Source organism: Solea solea, chromosome 5 (assembly GCF_958295425.1).
Source record: "Solea solea chromosome 5, fSolSol10.1, whole genome shotgun sequence".
In the NCBI taxonomy this organism is placed as follows: domain Eukaryota; kingdom Metazoa; phylum Chordata; class Actinopteri; order Pleuronectiformes; family Soleidae; genus Solea; species Solea solea.
In genome coordinates this window covers 18777392-18787066 of record NC_081138.1, presented here as the reverse complement: position 1 = coordinate 18787066, position 9675 = coordinate 18777392, and the positions used below count along the sequence as shown (strand labels likewise).

The following is a 9675-nucleotide window of genomic DNA, read 5'->3' as shown; positions in this document are numbered from 1 at the left end:
GTTCTGCTCTCTATGCGGTGAAGGAGCTCTCATTGAGCATCTTCTGCTGCCTGGGAGCACCTGTAGTGTCGACAGTGGCAGTATTGTATTTAGCCCCATTTGAGTACATATATATATATATATATATACATAGATATGCACAGCCTTTCTCCCCGTGTGTGCGTGGGTTTTATCCGGGTTCTCCAGTTTCCTCCCACAGTTCAAAAACATGCAGATTTGGGGATTAGGTAAATTGGACACTAAATCAGGGATGTCAAACTCATTTTTCAGGGGCCACATACAGCACAATTTCATAACAGTGCACAAAAAAGGCACAAATCATTTAACCACAGGCATCTTGAGCTGAAAAATTTAGTATTTCACATTATAACTATATATCTATACCTGTATGTAACAGAGTACAATATACTTGGTTAAATGATGGCAAAAGTGGCTCAACAGCGCCTCTTACTGGCATAGGGGTAGTATATGCAAGCTGCCTCAGCGTACACCCAGAGCTATGAGGAATGTACTGTGGTAAGTTGTGTTTCAGGCATGGTCCTGGATAAGCAATAACTTTGTGTTTTTATATTATTAATAGTTTGTTATTTACCGTGGTATGTATTTTAAATAACTTTGCTGACTGTTATGAGCCTAGTCAATGATCTGTCTTGTCGGTATATGACATTTTACAAATGAAAATGTGCATTGTTGGTGTTACGCTAGCGTAATTATGTGCACCTGTCCCATGTGTTATCCAGGCTTATCTCGAGACCAATGCTGTTTCCCAGTCATCATTCCACTGTGATGCTGTGTTGCAGGTAATACATCTGAACCCCTTGTGTCAGTTTTATATGTTTTATTTGTTAGCATGTGTGTACTACTGTTTTTGCCTGCTAACTTAATTAGCACGCAGTCTAGCGCCGCAGATTGCTATTTTTAGCAACATTCAGTGTTGCGTTCAGGTTCACCTTGTAAAACCCTGTTAGTGTGATCTTCAGTTTAATTTTTGTTTAATTACTATAAAATGGATTACTGAGAGCGATTTCCACTCACAAAGATGTATTGTGTGAATGTAAATGTGAAAGTAACATTATTTAAAGCACTGTAATGTATCAGGATGAATAATAGATAATAATATACACTATAGGATCACACAGAGTTATACTTATTTATTTGTAAATTATTTTGTTATATACTGTATGTGTGTGTATACATATATGTATATATATATATACATGTGTGTGTGTATATATATACACGTGTGTGTGTGTATATATATATAAATATATATATATATATATACACACACATAGCAGTACATTTAAAAATGATTATGACAATTGTTTTAGTGAAAATGCACAAAAGATAGGAAGAAAAGAAAAAACAAAGAAAATCACATGAATTGTGATACAAACTAACATACAGGAATTTGATATAACTCTACAAATCAATAAAGGAAAAGGATGCCATATACATTTATGTAGAGTCATATTTATCTGTCCTAAGTCATATAAGTGATAAACCAAACTGCAGTTTAGAAGTTATGACAACACCTTAATGTCACCAATAAAAACTTCATTTCTGCTGTCTGGAAACACGGCACTCACTCTTTTTATGCTGCATAAAAATTGATATTATATGTTACATAGGTTAGAAAAGCCGAAAGCATGGAAAATGAATAACTTGGATTGTGATTGAAGAAGTCCGACAATGCTCCACAGTAGATAAGTTCTTGTGTTAACATGGGAGAAAATGTAGTTCTGCATGGGTCGACAAAGACCTCACAGCTTTGTTGGTCCAGCCACATCAGCTGGATGATCATTTTGTGCAGAGCCTGTGACTGAGAGGGCCTTGGGGGTATTAGACAAGCCACCACATTATATCTATTCCCTTATAGCTCCTCCTCTCCTGCCTGCAACTTGTCATATATGGAAATTTGCCCGTCAATATCATCATGCCATAGCATATACTTTTAATTTTACATTTATTTCTTATCTTAATAGGACAGCCAGTGTTCGTTTTACAATACTGATGCTAATCTTTAAAGACAACACAGGGGTGAATATTTTATTGCTGTAAATGTGCCATTGGTATTTGTTGCTTCTTATATTCTTTTTCAAACCATTTGTCCAAATGTTTAGCTTCTTGTAGATGCATCACATAATTCGACAGTTCACTTCCTGAATAGACAATGTTAAATAATTGGATATAAGGACATGAAATTTGGTAGATAGATTTGCGTAATGTATAATTGTATAATGCTAACAGTGAGCATGCTGACATTCAAACATGCAACATATGTTTGTTATGCTGCCTTCTTGGCCAAGTCACTCCTGAAAAGGCAATAATATCTTTATGGTGTCTTGGTGAGTTTACTAACGACTAACCATATTAGGATGGTGTTCGTATTTACTAGGAGCAATAGCGAGTCTGTAAAATTTATGTTGAGATCGCACTTGACGTTATTGCTATTATAATACATAAAAACTCAAGAGCACAATATGTCAGCATTGATACATTTATAATTTCTGTTGGTTTGTTTCCCTTTATATTTGTGTGCATTTATTTTACTATGTGCACATTTTTTTTTTGCAATGCACAGTTTGTGCTAATGATATAGCATTACTTTATATTATGCACTTAATGTAATTTGACAATTATTAAGTATGTTTTGCTAATATTCATTTCATGATTGAAAAAGAAGTGCCTAATAATAGTAATAATAATAGCTCATGGTAAAGACAAGATATGTACTTGACTTGATTTTGGCTTAAACTAAGCAGAAACTAACTTGATCAGCTTGACCTAGCTGAAGTGAACTGCAATTGAATGAACATAAGGATCCAGAGCTCTCACTGCCTTCCAATGACATTTAACCAATTCTGTACAAAGCTTGCACTGTTTTAATACACCTTGTGGCTCCAGTTGCATTTTTGTGCCCTTCCTCATAACCCCTCCTTCGGAAGTAGTTTCCTGTGCTATGGCAATATATTTTTCATTGTTGGAATTTAATTGCAGATTTGTGCAGTGATGTAAAATGTTAAAATACAAAAAGCAATCTATAGCAAATATGGTGATTTAATACACAGCTGGGTTGGTATTTGAGACTTATTGCATGGTTTAATTGGTTCACGCGATGTGGGCTTGGCTGAAGACAGTTAATGAGGTGGAGAGTAGCTGCTTAGATTCAAGGGCTACAGTTTTTTCTTTGAATATGCTGAACAGAGAAGTGTTCTCAAAGTGCGTTTGTGTGTGTAGGTGGGGATGGAGGCTCTTTTGTTTCCAGGGCACTTTGCCTTCAAAAAACAGCCTTGTCTTCAACAAGATACATGACAGCTATACTGTACCTCTGCAGCTGGATAATTGTGCACAGCATGTCACTGGAGTGACTGCTTAAAGTCGCCCGGACTGTCCGCCCTGTTCTTCATGACTGTGTTGATAGCAAAAAGTGCAGAGACGTGGCTTTACAACATGTGCATAAAGACTCGGTGGTCAGAAATAGTAATAACCCTTTTAGCTGTGGTGTGATAGAGCCAAAGGTTGTTATTCTTCTATAGCGATACACATCAGCTTCAGAAGAGTCCACCATTTTGCACAGGACTAAAACATGGATGGAGAAGATAAATAAAGATTGAGAGTCATTTTACAATCAAATCATGTAGCACTGTTTAAGATAAGTTTCTTGGAGAAGCATGAAGGTCTCTTCAAAGATTGATTATTTCTTGACTGCACTGTTATTTTGGCATTAATGTAGCTGGCAGTTTTATCCTGTGATAAAAAATAATTATAATAAAAAAAAATTGAATTTGTATGGTTCCCAGATGACTAACCCTGCTTTTGGTCTTTTGTGTTTCTCTGCTAATAGTTGGCGCAAGTGTTGTCAGTGTTGTTGAGATCAATCAGTCCAGCACTTTGCTGCCAGCCCAGATCTGATATATTTTTTACTCATCTCTGTAAAGGATTCTGTTTTTTCTCCATTTCCTTTGCAGTTTTAATTTTTTTTCTCTAACTTTTAAACAGTATTCCTCTACCAGTTGCATTACCTTTGTCTTACTCCAGAGTTGTGTTGTTTTCTATGAGTTGTTCAGAGGGAATTTGCTTTCTCATTGTTACTGTTGAAATCCACCACTATTGCTCAATATGTGCATGGGTGCAGTCCCAGTGCCACAACTCCAAAATATCATGGCAACATAAAGTAAATTCCTTCTCCAGGTAATTGAATAACCACGCTCCTGTCTTGCTTTTATCATCCTCCACCTTGATGTCCAAGCTCTTCTTGCTTCAGTGCACACTAGCATTGTAGCAATCTGCTTGGCGGGTGATGCAGTGGAGGTGCAGAGGGGCTCTGCTGCTCGTGCTTTGGATGTGGATGCCGTAGCACCACTGACAATCACTCACTTGCTTCCTGATTATCGAGCCTTTTCCATCGGACCTGTGTTCTGTTTCATTTCAGATTTCCAGATCATTTCAGGAGGCTATAATATACAAGAGCATATGTAAAGCAACATTAATATGGTTTTATGTGTATAAAATGTCTCTACAGAGAGAGTCTTTACGTGCATAATAATGCAGGGTAGTGGCTATTGAAAATGCAAAGAAAATTTAAGAGGAAACCACTCTTAGGTGGAAAGTTAGTCACACAGTAACTGCAGTAGGGAAGATTGCTGGAAAAATTGTTTAGTGTTGAATTTGAAGATCTCTATCCTAAGCTCCTCTCAATAGACATTTTTTGTTGGTGCTTCAGAATTGTAATTGGGTAAATGATTGGTTAGTTTCCTTGTCACTCTTTGAACTGGCTTGTCATCTGATTGGTGACATGATGGGTTGGACTTCGTTGTGAGGCTGTAATCAGTGTGTTCTTTTATCTCAGATCATTTGAGTTACATTATGCTGAGAGGTATTATGGAATTATTGATCAATAATGCAAAACAAAACTGCTTCAGTGTGTGCATGAGTGTAAAATACATTGTCATTGAAGAATTTCACATAGCAAGGCGAATACATAAGGAGAGACGGGAGACTGAAAATGTCTGGTCAGCTGAAGCTGGTGGAAACCTTTACGTTAACAATGCAACCAACTGATCAAAGCAAATCAGTGACCTACTTATTCTTGCATTATTCAATCTCACCCAAATTTACCTTGAGGGTAAGCAAAAGGGGGAGTCCTGAAAAGGAGAGAGGGAGTCCCTCAGGAGGAAGCACACTGTTGGAGAAGAGGCTATAAACATCAGCAGAGGATGAAATCAAAAAGAATTGTGGCACAGGTAGAGCCCCCCCTCAAGGCCTTTATTGTGGTGTTCATCAAACATTAACAGTGAGGACAAATACCATGGAGGAAAATGTAGCGCTTGGAGAGCAGTGATGATGAAAAGCCCCCAAATGCATCTGACGAGTAAATATTGAATTGAAAGATAAACAAGGTGAATATCTTTCATTATTCATGCCAATAGGGAGAGACAAGAAAACATGATTGCATGGAAAACAACATCCTTTATCTGTCCAGCCCTCTCATAAAACACTTTCTGACTCAGTGGAAAGGGGGTCAAAGCAAATTCACAAATCAGTGTGGTTTTTACATTGTGTTGTATTTGTTCTGTTTTGCTACATAACGGCATATAGAGCTGTCAGAAGGTAGTTCTGTGTTTCAGCATCATCTCACGTAATCTGTTCTTTCGAATCCCCCTGAAATGACAGCTGCACGCAGAGGCCTCTTTATGATTGTGCCACAGTGCACACTCCCATTTCTATTCATGTGGTGAAGCTCCTTATTGCTAGCTACTCTGCATTCAGTGGGTCTATTATCCCCACACATCCACGCTTGGGATGCAAGGCGGGTTCACTCTGATTTTCAGTACTTCTCTCCTTTTCCGCACTTTTGTATTACAGCACAGAGACACATGTGTTTCTGTCTTTCCATTTGTTTGTGCCATTAATTGCCCAAATAGAAAACAAACGGGGAGTGATCCTGGTGCATAAAATATGTCCTTAATTGTGTTTGTCCAGACACCACACTCACAAGGACAGAGAAAAAAATAAGCCATCTTGAACTCACAGATCATCCCAATAAAGGCCCATGCTGTGTCTAGGGAGAAGGAGTAAAAACAGAAGGGTTCTAAATAAATCAGGCACAGTGGACAGTAAAGTAGGATAAAGGGGTCTGTCTCACACCTGGGACGTTGCCCTAAAAAACTCTGTCAGTTCCTGCTAGAGTCAGGTAAAGCTTCAAACAAGTTTCTCGGATCACAGTGTGGTTCACACAATGCGTGATGTTCCACTAGGAGGGAACTCTGACTTGTTTATCTCATCACAAAATCACTCTGAATCAGACCATGCTTTCTGACATGTTAACTGCTATTGTATTCCTGTTTGGGTTTTACCTGCTTTCACCCCATCATGTTCTCTGATTGGCTTGAGTTTCGGTTCTTACTGAAAATCTGATTAGAATCTGTGACTCATCAGCAAGCTGCTCTCACAGCATCTTTAAAGAGTTTGCAGATAGTGACTGTACGCAGCTTAAACCGTCCATTGAACAATCGCATCACAGGCTAAGTGCAGATGTGAAAGTTTCCAAAATTATCTGAAGATGTATTTTGGATTGATCACTTTGTTCACTGATTTATTCCTGGGTCACATGAAGGACTGTCTACTCAGCTTACATCCCCTGTACCCTCCTCATTGTTCCCCCATACTTTGATTATATTTATTCTATCAGCATTGACCATCATATAGATTTTGTTTTGTTTTTACATTTTAAATAGTCTTGTTTCATTGTAGAATTGTGCAAAGTATTGATTCATTCAGCCCTTCCTATTCCCCTCTGGCTCCCTCTCCAGTAACATATTGGTCTTTGCAAATGGCAATGATGTACTACTTGTTTATTTGCATACAGAGCAAGGAAGTGAGATCACAAGTGGTCACTTGAGATGTATTCTAATTCTTGGGGCAATGCAATCTGGTCAGCCGAGATGCATTATAATGCCAAGTATAGACAGGGCCACTGACATTTGGAAAATGAAATACTAATGACATGTCAGTCATGACTGTCACTACCTTTGGGATTGTGGTGCTGTTATTTCCCATTCTGACTGGGACAGAAGGTGATTATATATTACAAAGGATGACCAAGTCTGGTCAAACCAAGTTTTCCTATAGCCAATGTCCTTCTACAAAAGTCTTGACATGTGGCAGCCATTTTGGTATTGCCTCCAGGCAGCCATTACGGGCAAACTACAGCATGGTCTTCCTCTGCATGTGCAAGATTTTGTGTGAGTCTTGAGATGTGGTGCTGTACACTCTGACCTCTCTTTTGTTTTTGGCACTCTACTGCAATTGAAATAAATGTATTTATGTAATACTAGTTTGATATCCCTTGCTTTTCTTACAAAGCAGAGGATTGCCTACTTACAGAAAGGGAAAGGAAACTGAATGTGTCATCCTTCCATCTTTTGAAGAGCGAAATTTAATGTTCAAAATGATGTAAGTGGTCTGTCTCTACACTAAAATGTCTTTGTCTTAGCACTATTATCATAAGGGTGAAATATGTGGGATGTTTTCTGTGCCAGTAAAATTTACAGTCACTTATGTTCACCAGCGGATGAATCATAGCCACTTTGGTAATCTTTTTTTTTTTTTTTTTTTACCTCGCACCATCTTCAGGTCTAACTTCCACTTTGTTAAAATTATAACATCCCCATAGTTGTTGTTCTGGTGTTGAGAGGGTGAACATATTTAACAGCAGACCTTTCAAACATCAATTCAGACAACAGATTCTGATGCTTTTTTCAAAAAATACTAACTATGACAAATTATTAAAACCCACCTTACCTGCATATCTTTTGACACAAACTGTGACAAAGGTGAAACAGTGAGTGTCTCTTATTACTTGCAGAAACACACATTTCACATAATTGCTGTCCACACATTATCCCCAATCCATTGGGTTTCTTTTACACATTTTTCAGGTTTCACCTTGCCATTAAGTACAATCCATTAAATAAAATTGTTTCTCAATAGATTGTACCGACTGCATTACATGACCATTTTGCCTTTGTGTGAATATGTGAGAGTGCATGGATTTTATGAACGTTGTCTGCTTATCTGTCTTTGTGATCTGAGGCCAAATACTAAAGCATCACACACAAACACACGGCATTCACACACTTATCAACTTCAACTTGGCAGCCATTTGCCCAGAAACAGTCCTCCTCATTAGGCCGACCACCTTCTGCGATAATACTAGGGGCAGTGTGACCTCGGCCTGTGCCAACATCACCTTCCCCCCTCTCATCATTACCACCAGGGCAACACATTCCAATTGCCATTGTTTTACTTGTATTCCATCGTCTGCTTCACTTCCGCCCACCAAGCATTGCACTGTTTACAGGAAGCTCAACTCCACAGCAAGGACACATCGAAAATAAGATGTTAGACCAGCATTAACATATATGCCCTTGATTGTTAGGTAGGTTATACCTCTAAACAAGAGCAATGGTTACATTATTAAAATGAGATGTGTTTACACTTATTTAAAGCCAGACAGAGTAGGAAATTAATTTGTTGTACAACAGAGCTGAATCTATCCATCTTCTACCGCTTATCCGGGTCGGGGTCACGGTGACAGCAGTTTGAGCAGAGAAGCCCAGACTTCCCTCTCCCCAACCGCTTTGTTCAGCTCTTCCTGGGGAATCCTGAAGAGTTCCCAGGCCAACTGAGAGACATAGTCTCTCCAGTGAGTCCTGGGTCTTCCCCAGAGCCTCGTCCCGGTGGGACGTGCTCGGGACACCTCACCAGAGAGGCGTCCAGGAGGCATCCTAACCAGATGCCCGACCCACCTCATCTGGCTCCTCTCGATGCAGAGGAGCAGCGGCTCTCTTGTGAGCCCCTCCCGGATGATTGGGCTTCTCAACCAATCTCTGAGGGAGAGCCCAGATACCTTGTGAATGAAACCCAGAATGTTTTTTTTTCTTCAGTTTTTTTAGTGACTATGACTATTTGTAAGAAACTAGGTATGGCATTTAGGTTAGACTTTTATGCATGTGACCTGTCACACATTATGGGTTGTTTTTTTCCCACGACAGGACCAAGGTTTTGTGAAGAACATCAGCTGTGAGACTGAGATTCCAGCTAACTGGATGGCGAGGCAAACTCACTAATTGAAGATGGGTTCCTTGTCCCTTCCTTGCTCCCCTCCCTTTCTTTTTCTTCTTCTATCTTTTTCTTTTGTGCAGACTCTATTATTTTATATATTTTTTTACTTGTTTTGATTATTGTGATGAAGGCCTTTAGCCAGCTTGTTTTTGCTGTTGTGTAATGATAGACATTATTCAAATCTATTTCTGCATGGGTTATGTTATTCAACCACCAGGACTTCTTGACGCTCTTAAAATCTTCTGGTCCTTATTAAGGAAACAAAATCATCATCTGTAACCATGGGGTTACATACACAATTAGTATAATTCCCTGTACTGGATATCTGCAGATTATCAGACTAATACCCTTATCCATATATCTTTGATAATAGATAAAATTTATAGATAAATAAAGGGAATAACATGCACACATTTATGCTCCCTGAAAATCTGGATAGTTTCTTCATATTGCCTTCTCAAATTAGTCAAATCCCAGGGCACCTCCGCATTAAAGTTGTACAAATACAAATATATATCTCGTCTTTATCTTGACTCTCTCGCTTTC

General features: G+C 38.7%; 1 long non-coding RNA gene across 1 annotated transcript; it reads left to right on the top strand.

Annotated features, from left to right (window-relative positions):
* The first annotated feature begins 503 nt into the window (after positions 1-503).
* On the top strand, positions 504-9266 carry LOC131459169 (uncharacterized). The gene is made up of 3 exons (XR_009240217.1): positions 504-516; positions 741-800; positions 9060-9266. It is a non-coding gene; the product is annotated as an uncharacterized LOC131459169 (long non-coding RNA).
* The last annotated feature ends 409 nt before the right edge of the window (positions 9267-9675 follow it).